Here is a 9,500-nt window from a genome sequence, read left to right on the forward strand (position 1 = left end):
CTACCATTGAGTAGCACCCTCTGCTACTCAGGGTCTCAAGGTGGCCTTGAACTCTTAATCTTCCTGCCTCTGGAATGCTAGCAATAGCAGGAGACAGTACTTGTGTGTGTGTGTGGGGGGGGGCTGTACTAGGGATTGAACTCAGAGCTTCAGGCACTCTACCACTTGAGCCACACCCTCCTCAGCCACTTTTGCTTCCACTTTTCCAATAGAGTCTTGTACTTTGCCTATGTAGACCTCAAACTGCAATCCTCTTACCTCTCAAGTAGCTGAGAGGTAAGAATGGGGCTCCTATACCACACAGGAGTTTGGTTTTCCCCCAGTACTAAAGTTTGAATTCAGGGCTTCTCACTCACTAGGCCAAGTGCTTTTCTAGGTGAGCTATACCTCTACTCATTTTTTTTCCCCTGTGATTATTTTTTGAGATAGGGTCTTGCTTTTTGCCCAGACTAGCTTGGACCAAAATCCATAGTTAGGATGATAGGTGCACACCACCACGCCCAGCTTTTTTCTGTTGAAATAGAATCCTTTGAACTTCTTTGCCCAGACTGGCCTCTAACCATTATCCTCCTGATCTCTGCCTCCCAAGTAGTTAGGATTACAGCCTCAAGTCACTGGTATGCAATCTGACTTCATTTTTGAGATAGGGTCTCATTAACTTTTTGTTTGTGCTGGCCTTCAACTTCAGCTCTGCTCTCCACCTCCCAAGTAGCTGAAATTATAGGCATATACCACACTGTATACTTGATGGAGTTCAGTTCTCTTGAGTCAGGCATTTTCTGTGTATAGTAATTCACTGCATGCATACCATAGTCTTAATTCAGCCCGATCAATTTGGTTCTATTTTACTGAAACAGGAAGGTACAAATTCCAGGAGTTACACATGTCAGATCTGGCCACTCACCCCTACACACCAAATAAAGAGATATGGCAAAGGACAGAGAAAGGAAATTTAATACATGGTAGTGACAGAAAGACAACACAGCAGCCATCACTGAAGTACAAACATGAGCTATAGATTTAAATAAACGATTAGGAACAAGGCGTACAGAAGATCTTCAACAGACTGAACAGGTCTGGCTATGTTCAGAGGTGGTCTGACATCCATTGTTTCAGGGCTGATCAGGTGAAACCTTGTTCAACAACAATCTTGACAACAAAAATCATGAGCACCTGGCAGGTGGTCTGCTGTCCTGCAGCTCCTTCAGGTTGATCTTCTTGTCTTCTAAGTGGGCTACAAAGTAACTGCAGGAGAAAAGGGCAAAGGATCTAGATACAGGCTGGGCTATCTAGCTTCCAGCCAGTTTTTGGGGGTTTTTTTGGTCCAGTCGTGGGGCCTGAACTCTGGGCCTGGGCGCTGTCCCTCAGCTCTTCAGCTCAAGGCTAGTGCTCTACCACTTGAGCCACAGCGCCACTTCTGGCTTTTTTCTTTTTTGCTTATGTGGTGCTGAGGAATTGAACCCAGGGCCTCATGCATGCAAGGCAAGCACTCTACCACTGAGCCACTTTCCAGCCAGTTTTTTGTTCATCTATAGGCCCATATCGGTGCTTTTCAGCAAAAGCAATTGTCAAGCTCTTGCTACATCATCATTCTCATTTTGCAAGAGAAACAGATTGAACAACATTAGCTGGCAAGTAAGAAAAATAGACTTCAAACCCAGGTCTGGGGACAAGTCCTGTGGGCCTGGGAGACTCATTTGAAATGGATTGGGTTTGGAGAATTGGGGGAAAGAATCGAAGCAAACAAAACAGCACATATTTATCGAGAATCTATTACATGTCAGGCTCTTTGCACAAAGCATAACAATGCCTACCACTGGAATCGCCCTCTCCTGGCTTCCACAAACCCTAAAGAGCTCTATGTTCATACCTGTAGTCCCAGCCCTCCCTCGGGAAGCAGAGGCAGGAGGATTGCAAGGTTGTTGGGTTTTGGTTTGTTTGGTTGTTTGTTTAAATTAATTAATCTTTTTTTTCTGAGTACTGTCCCTAAGCCTTTTTGTGTTCAAGGCTAGCCCTCTACTACTTGAGCCACAGCTTCACTTCCAACGTTTTTTTCCCGTGGTTCCTTGGAGATAAGAGTCTCCTAGACCTTCCTGCCTTGGGCTGGCTTTGAACTGTGTTCCTCAAATCTCAGCTTCCATAGCAGTAGGATTACAGGTGTGAGCCACTTGCACTGGCTGGATTGCAAGTTTGATGACTGTTGGGGAACAGATAGAGGGTTTCAGGCTAGCCTGGGGTACATAAGAGGCTTGTCTCCACAACAAAAGATTGCAAAAATAAATAAAGGAGCTAGGAAAGAAGAAGCGGAGCAGGTGTTACAGAGGGGGGAAAGGGGAGGTTATCGAGGAGAGGACCTGAGGTGTGGAATCGCACAGGGAGAGGACCCAGCCCCCCCCCCCCCCCCCGCAGCTGTAACCTCAGCACCATCTCCGCAAATAAGCTTTCCTAGAAGAAGCACCAAACACAAGTGTTTAGAACTAAAAGTTTAGTCTTGCTTCACGTGGAAGCCAGGACGTGGGCAGGTGGGGGGGGGGGGGAGAGGGGGCTGATGGGAGAGGATGAGGGGAAGTTCCCTGTCCCAGGAGACTCTAAGTGGGAGGAAGAGTTCTACTATCTTAGCCCCAAAGGGCCCAAGACATGGGGCCGTGGATTCCATCAGCACAGCCCTCCCCCTCACCTGCGGGACACTTCAGACCAAGAAACATTCCAGAAAGCTGGCTCAGAGATGACGCTGGGCCCCCAGGGGAGCCGCAGGAATATTTAGTGCCACATCAGTGCTTCCGGAATGTGGATCACCCAGACAACAATGGCGAGATAGGAAAGGCCTCCTGAACACCAGTCTCAGCGCTTTCCTGAGGCAGGACCATGCTGTTCCTGGCTGGAAACCCCCTCGGTAGGCCGCTCTGTGCCAGGAGGGAGACTGAGGATGGGAGCCTGGGGCTCACAGCTGCAATCCTAGCTACTCAAGAGGCTGAGATCTGAGGATCATGGCTGGAAGGCAGCCTGAGCTGATAAATCTGAGAGATTCTTATCTCCAATTAACCACCAAAAAAAACTGGTGGTGGAAGTGTGCCAGTCCTGAGTGGAAAAAGTGAAGGGACAATGCTCAGGCCTGATTTCAAGCCAAAGAAAGAAAGAGGGGGTGAGGGAGGGAGGAAGGGGAAGGGAAGGAGAGAAAGAAGGAGGGAGGGAGAGAAGAGAGAGAAAGAAGGAAGGAAGGAAAGAAAGAAAAAAAGCAAGGAAGGAAGGAAGAAAGGAAGGAAAGAAGGAAGGAAGGAAGGGAGAAAAAAAGAAAGAAGAGGGAGGGAAAGAAGAGAGAAAAAAAGAAAGTAAGAAAGAAAGAAGGAAAGAAAAGGAAAGAGAGAGAGAGAGAGTCCCTTCACTTCGTCTCCCTCTGCCCCATCCAGCTAGTTCCCTGGCACTGTCCTGAAGGAAAAAATAAAATAAAAGGAGCAGCAGTTCCCAGCAAATCGCACTGCTCAGCTCCCATGGAGTGACTGACTGCCAGAGGAGTCTTGACCTCCTGAATGACCCAGGACAAAGAACTGCCTGCTGAGCCTGGGCATTTTTAAAGCAGGAGAAGAGGTGGAGGTAGGAACATCATAGAGGACAGGGTGGTTTTCTAAAAAAGAGAATAGCTCTATAGGCCTCAGGCAGGAGCAGGAGCAGGTCCAAGAAAACCCTGCGCCGGGGCCTCAGAGACTCAGGACTCAGCTTGATAAACAATCATCTATACAATGCGTTTATTCAACTCAATATAAATATTTATTTACTTCAGGTCGACAATGGACACTGTGCGCTGTGCAAACACATCTGTGAACAAAACACAGAAACCTCTATCCTTGTGGAAGCAGGTTCTGGAACAGCCAGTGAAGGTAGCGGCACGGTGAAACAGGAGACTAGCAGAAGATACAGTCAGAAGAAATAAGAGGGAGAGAAAAGTCGATTATGTGGGGCCCTGCCACCCATGTCAGGGCCTGAAAGAACAGAGGAGGTTTTGAGCAAAGCTATGACATAGCTTAGAATTGGGGGGGGGGGGATCCCTCTGTCTGTCTGTTTGCTAAGGGAAGGTGAGCAAGGATTTATTAAGAGGCCAATTCTGGAAAGAGAAAATGGGTGCTTTGACTTGTACACCTCTCAAACTCCAGTAGGGTTAGTTGTAGCGGTAAAGAAATGGGATGTTGTCCCATTTGGGCCATATTTGAAGGAAGACTTTCCTGACTGATAGTGTGTCAACATGGGAAAGAAAGAGAATAGACTTGCACCAGGGGATGGAGAAGAAGAGCTGGAAGGATCAAGTGGAGAGGGAAGGTTAGCAGGTAAGATGTGTGGAACTGGGGTTCACTTGGGCTGGGGGCCTTGGGAAAGAGTTGGGTTGAGCTAGAGATCTGGGAGTTACTGCTAGGAATTTGTTTTCTTTAGTGGGAAATCAACCTCTGACAGGCTCCCTGCTGTAAGATGCCAGAAGGGAACTAAACAGAACGAAGGTTCTTTCCAAAGCGTATCCATCAGTTGCTCACAAAAGCTTGGGTGACACGGCTTTGTGGGAGCCATGGACACGTGGGTTTTGGGGTTTTTTTTTTCTTGTTGTTGTTCTTTGTTCTTTTAACCTGGGTCACATCTGCTTTCTCTTCCTGATAGGCTTTCTCTTAGGAATGGGAGAGGCAAGTTGGGAGAAGAGTCCTTCATATAGTTTAACTTTCCTGAGACTCAGTTTCCCTTTCTGCACAAGACTTGATAAGACTCACCAACCCTGAAACCCTAGGTTTGCACATTGCCAACACCATGCACAAATTATATATTGGGACCAGAACCCTGAATGGGACCAGATCAGGCCCTGGCCTCAGTCAAGTTGGAAAAGTGCTTATGGTAAAGGCCCCTAGGGAGCTGCTGCTTCTGAGGGACAGGCTACTTCTGGGGCTGGGGGGGGGGGGAGACGGTGGAGGGGGATGGTACACTTCCTTTCTAGCTCCTTCTGTCTCCTTTTGGTTCTGAAATCCTCCTGTCCCCCATTCCTTCTAGTGGTCTTTTCTCTTCCCAGACACCAGACCCCTCCCTGGGCTAAGCCCACCTTCTCAGTTTTCTCCCTTACCCTCTCCAGGGGCACTGAGGGCAAGCTGGGGGAAACAAGTCAGCCTAGTGGGCGGGTGGGGGAGGGGGCTTCAAGTCCATAAATGGGCAAAAGTCACAGCGTTTGGGTTTCGATCTTAGGACAGTCACTATCTCTACCCTCTGCCCTCTGCCCTCTCTCCCTCCTCCCTCCCCCCATCAAAGGAATTCCCCTGGGAAGAGAAAGGAGTCTGGGGCCCGGCTTTGACCGGGTAGAATTCTAGAAATAGCTTTTTAGAAGGTAGCCTGGTCTGACTCAGCTTCCCTGATAAACAAGACGCTGCCCCCTGGATTTTCCCAGCTCTAGAGGCGAATTCTGGTGTAAGATGTCCAACCATGCCAGGAACAGATCTGAGCAAATGAGTGTGGGTAACAGAGACCGACATCGTCTTAATGATTATAAGCTTGATAGGATTGATTATAAGCACGCCGGCACTTTTTTCCTTGCTTTAAGCTTTACACCTCCGCAAAACAAAAATAAAAACAAACAAAAATAAAAACCCAGCAATATTTAGTAAAGAGAAAATAAAGTGTGTGTATGGGGAGGGGGGGCAGGAGGTCTCTTCTGACCTTCCTGCTTAGTGCATTCTGAGATATTAAGAAGAAATTCTTAAAAAGACACGAACTGGGGGCAGGGTGGAAAGCATGGGAAGATGACTCATTTGATCATCAGAACGTTACAAATATTTATGTCAAGGACGAACATTCATCCTCAAGGGACATCTGGTAGTAGCGATCCTTTGTTTAAAGAGATGCTTGAGCATCTATGTCACTAGGTCTCAATTTTAGTAACCAGGCCAGGCCTTGAAATCTCAATAAAACTATGTAACAGCATGAATGACCAAATACATCCAGGTATCAGACCAAAGGGGGCGGGCACTCTGTCCTAGGGTGAATTAGAATCAAACCCCTACTCTACTTTTCCATCATTATTCCCAGTGATGTTAGAGCACACAGAGGTAGCTGGACTCAGGACTGTGTTCATTCTAGTCTTTCATTGCTTTGATTTACTAATATATTTTCTTGGATTCTACCAAGAGGTGTCCTCAATTTTTTTTTCCTGGTCATGGGGCTTGAACTCTGGGCCTGGGTGTTGTCCCTCAGCTCTTTAGCTCCAGGCTAGTGTCTACTACTTGAGCCATAGTGCCACTTCCGGTTTTCTGGTGTTAATTCGAGAAGAGACTTTCCTGCCCGGGGTTGGCTTTTAATCTATCCTCAGATCTCAGCCTCCTGAGTAGATAGGATTATAGGCATGAGTCACCAGCCTTTTTTTTTTTTTTTGGCTGGTACTGGGACTTGAACTCAGGGCCTGGGCACTATCCCTGAGATTCTTTCCTCAAGGCTAGCAATCTACCACTTTAGCTACAGCTCTACTTCTGGCCCTCCTTTTTTTTTCTTTTTTTCTCCTTGTAATTTATTGGAGATAAGAGTCTCACAGACTTTTCTGCCTGCTCTGGCTTTGAACTATGATCCCCAAATCTCACCCTCCTGAGTAGCTAGGGTTACAGGCGTGAGCAACCAGTGCCTGGCTGAGGATATTTTTTTTTAAATTTTTTGTCTGAGTACCCAAGAACGAGGCTTCCTTCCTTCTGGAGACTCCTCATGGAGCCTCGATGGTTCATTAGGAGTCCTTCCTTCTCCTCTTCCTCACCTTCTGATTCCCAGGATCAGAATGGGAACTCTGGCTTCATAGACCTGGGTCCCAGACTCTGGGGTGCTTAGCTATTGTAGCAAACCACACGACTACCCAGGTAGAGAACAGCTTTCAATGACTAAGTTCCCATGGATTCTGCCTGGCTTTCTAGTCTGGCCTGCAAAGACACTATCTAGGACCCTAGTCTGAATCCCAGCTCAGCCCCAGCCGTGTTGTGGCCATCTGGTAAGTCTCTGCTTAGGAGCAACTCCACAGGCAGCCACTGTCTGGGCCTTGTGGTTCACTGAATGGCGAGGCCATCGCAGAAGCCAGGTAAGGGAGAGCCTGGTTGGTGACTGTCCACAGAGCCTCACATTGATTCACAGTGAGCCCCATGGCAGCTGCCAAGCCAATCAGGTACTTGATGAACACGTTCACTGCCAGTAGCAATTCCACGGACCACGATCAGTGGAAAAGCCCCCTGGGCTGCATGGAAGCTAGGTGGGGAGAAGTAGACAAATGGTCCACATGGGGGTGCTAGCCGCTCTCCATCAGGTTATACCAGGTGGGCACACGCTGCCCCAGCACAGCTCTGTAGCACACAGCGAGCAGCATAGAGCCAGTCTCTCAGGGTTAGCACCTGCTTTCTTTCGTGGAACAGGTCACAACGTCTTCGAGTCACTTTCAGTCCACAAGCGTTAAAGAAGACAACACCCGGAGTTGGTAAGCTCTAGCTCTCCAACTCCATAAAGATCTCGTAAACAGCCTCCACCTGCTCTCCTGGCCCCCGGCCCCTGTAAAATGAATCTGACCGCGAAGCCATGAAAACTCAGTCCCTAATAAAGCCATCAGCATTCACTGAGAACTTTCTATTGTTCTTGGAGCCATAGAAAAATAGAGGTGCAATTAAGGGATGGGCCCCTGGCTCAAGGAATTTATAGATAACACAGTTGGAGCTATAAACTACCACCTACAGGATCGCTAACAGCCCAGGCGTGCGTGTGCTCAGGGGTGGGACTGGATGGTTAGCATGGAGGAGGGTGTACCAGTCCTGCTGGGGGGCGGGGGCGGGAAAGGGGAGGCAGAGGACCGCCGTGTGGACATAAGCAAGACCACTGGCCCTCCTTCCTTCCTCCCTTCCTTCTTTCCTTTTCTCTTTATTTTTCTCTCTTCATTTTTTTTTCTTTTTCTTTTTTTGTGTTGGTTCTGGGTCTTGAACTCACAGCCTGGGTGCTATCCTTTAGCTTTTTTAGCTCAAGGCTGACACTGTACCACGTGAGCAATACTTCTACTTCTGACCTGCTAGGTGGTTAATTGGAGATAAAAGTCTCATGGACTTTCCTGCCTGGGCTGGCTTTAACCTGGGATCCTCAGATCTCAGTTACCTGAGTAGCCAAGATTACATACAGGTGTGAACTATCAGCACCTTCCTTCCTTCCTTTTTTCTTTTCTTTTCTTTTTTTTTTTTTTTTTGCTGGACATGGGGCCTGAACTCTGAGCCTGGGCGCTGTTCCTCAGCTCTTCAGCTCAAGGCTAGCGCTCTACGACTTGAGCCACAGCACCACTTCCAGCTTTTTCTGCTTATGTGGTGCTGAGGAATCGAACCCAGGGCCTCATGCATGCAAGGCAAGCGCTCTACCACTGAGCCACCTTCCCAGCCCCCTTCCTTCCTTTTTTCATTTTCCTTTTTTTTTTTTTCTCCAGTACTGGGATTTGAACTCCGGGCTTGGCCCATGCTCAGCCTCTTGCTTTTCCAGTTTGGCATTCTACCACCACACCTCCAGCTCAACTTTTTGCTGGTTATTTTGGAGATGGAAACTGGCAGACTTCTGTGCCCAGGCTGGCCTCCAACCATAATTCTGCAAATTACAGCCTCCAGAGTAGCTAGGATTCCAGGGGTGAGCCACCGAGGCCTGGCTGTTTTTAGTAACTACTATTGGGTCCCCGGATCAATCAATCAAGGAATGAGCTGCCCTCGCTGAATGCGGACACCGAGGGCAGGCCTAATGAGATATGAGGGCCAGCATCCTTCGTAACCAGGATGTGCTGGCTACTGCAATGCAAGCTGGAACAAGGGTAGAGCTGGCTCACTCCCCTCCCTCTCCAGTCCCGGTGGGAGAGTGGGACGGCCAGCCTTGGCCTTGTTCCCTGGAGTCAGAGCTCTACCTGTGACTTTGGCCATTCTGCCTTCTCTCTGTCTGAAGGAGGTGGCTGTCACTTCATGCCTCTTAAATCCTGTAGGTAAGGCAGAACTGCTGTGCTGAGTCAGCTTCAACCACCCTACCACACGTGCCCCAGGCCTCTTGCACAGTCTCTCTGGATCCACTCCTCCATTTCCACTATGGTTCTAAGCAAGACTCAGCTTCTGCCTGCCCCAGTCCCCACTACCTACCTCAGAAATAAGAACTAGCTCGGAGCTGGGTACTGGTGGCTTGTGCCTGTATTCCAAGCTACTGAGCAGGATAAGATCCGGAGGATCACAGTTCAACCGCAGGCTGGGCAACAAAGTTCTTGAGACTCTTATCTCAAAACTAAAACATAAAAAATGAATAGGGCTGGAGGCTCAGTGGTAGAATGCCTGCTTAACAAGTGCCAGGCCCTGAGTTCAAATCCCAGTATCGCCAAAACAAAGAACCAACTCCCTCTCTCAGCCTCCCCCCCCCAAAAAAGAAAAACATCTTAGAATCGTGTTCAATTATGTGCATGGGTGGTATCACACAGCCCCACCCTAAATTAATGTAAGGGGCAAAGGATACTT

General features: G+C 48.4%; 1 long non-coding RNA gene across 1 annotated transcript; it reads left to right on the top strand.

Annotated features, from left to right (window-relative positions):
* The first annotated feature begins 3,786 nt into the window (after positions 1-3,786).
* Positions 3,787-7,494, top strand: LOC122109157. Its single transcript, XR_006147687.1, has 3 exons — positions 3,787-3,875; positions 4,229-4,319; positions 7,404-7,494. It is a non-coding gene; the product is annotated as an uncharacterized LOC122109157 (long non-coding RNA).
* The last annotated feature ends 2,006 nt before the right edge of the window (positions 7,495-9,500 follow it).

Source organism: Dipodomys spectabilis, unplaced genomic scaffold, assembly GCF_019054845.1.
Source record: "Dipodomys spectabilis isolate Male_0828 unplaced genomic scaffold, ASM1905484v1 ptg000069l, whole genome shotgun sequence".
Lineage (NCBI taxonomy): Eukaryota > Metazoa > Chordata > Mammalia > Rodentia > Heteromyidae > Dipodomys > Dipodomys spectabilis.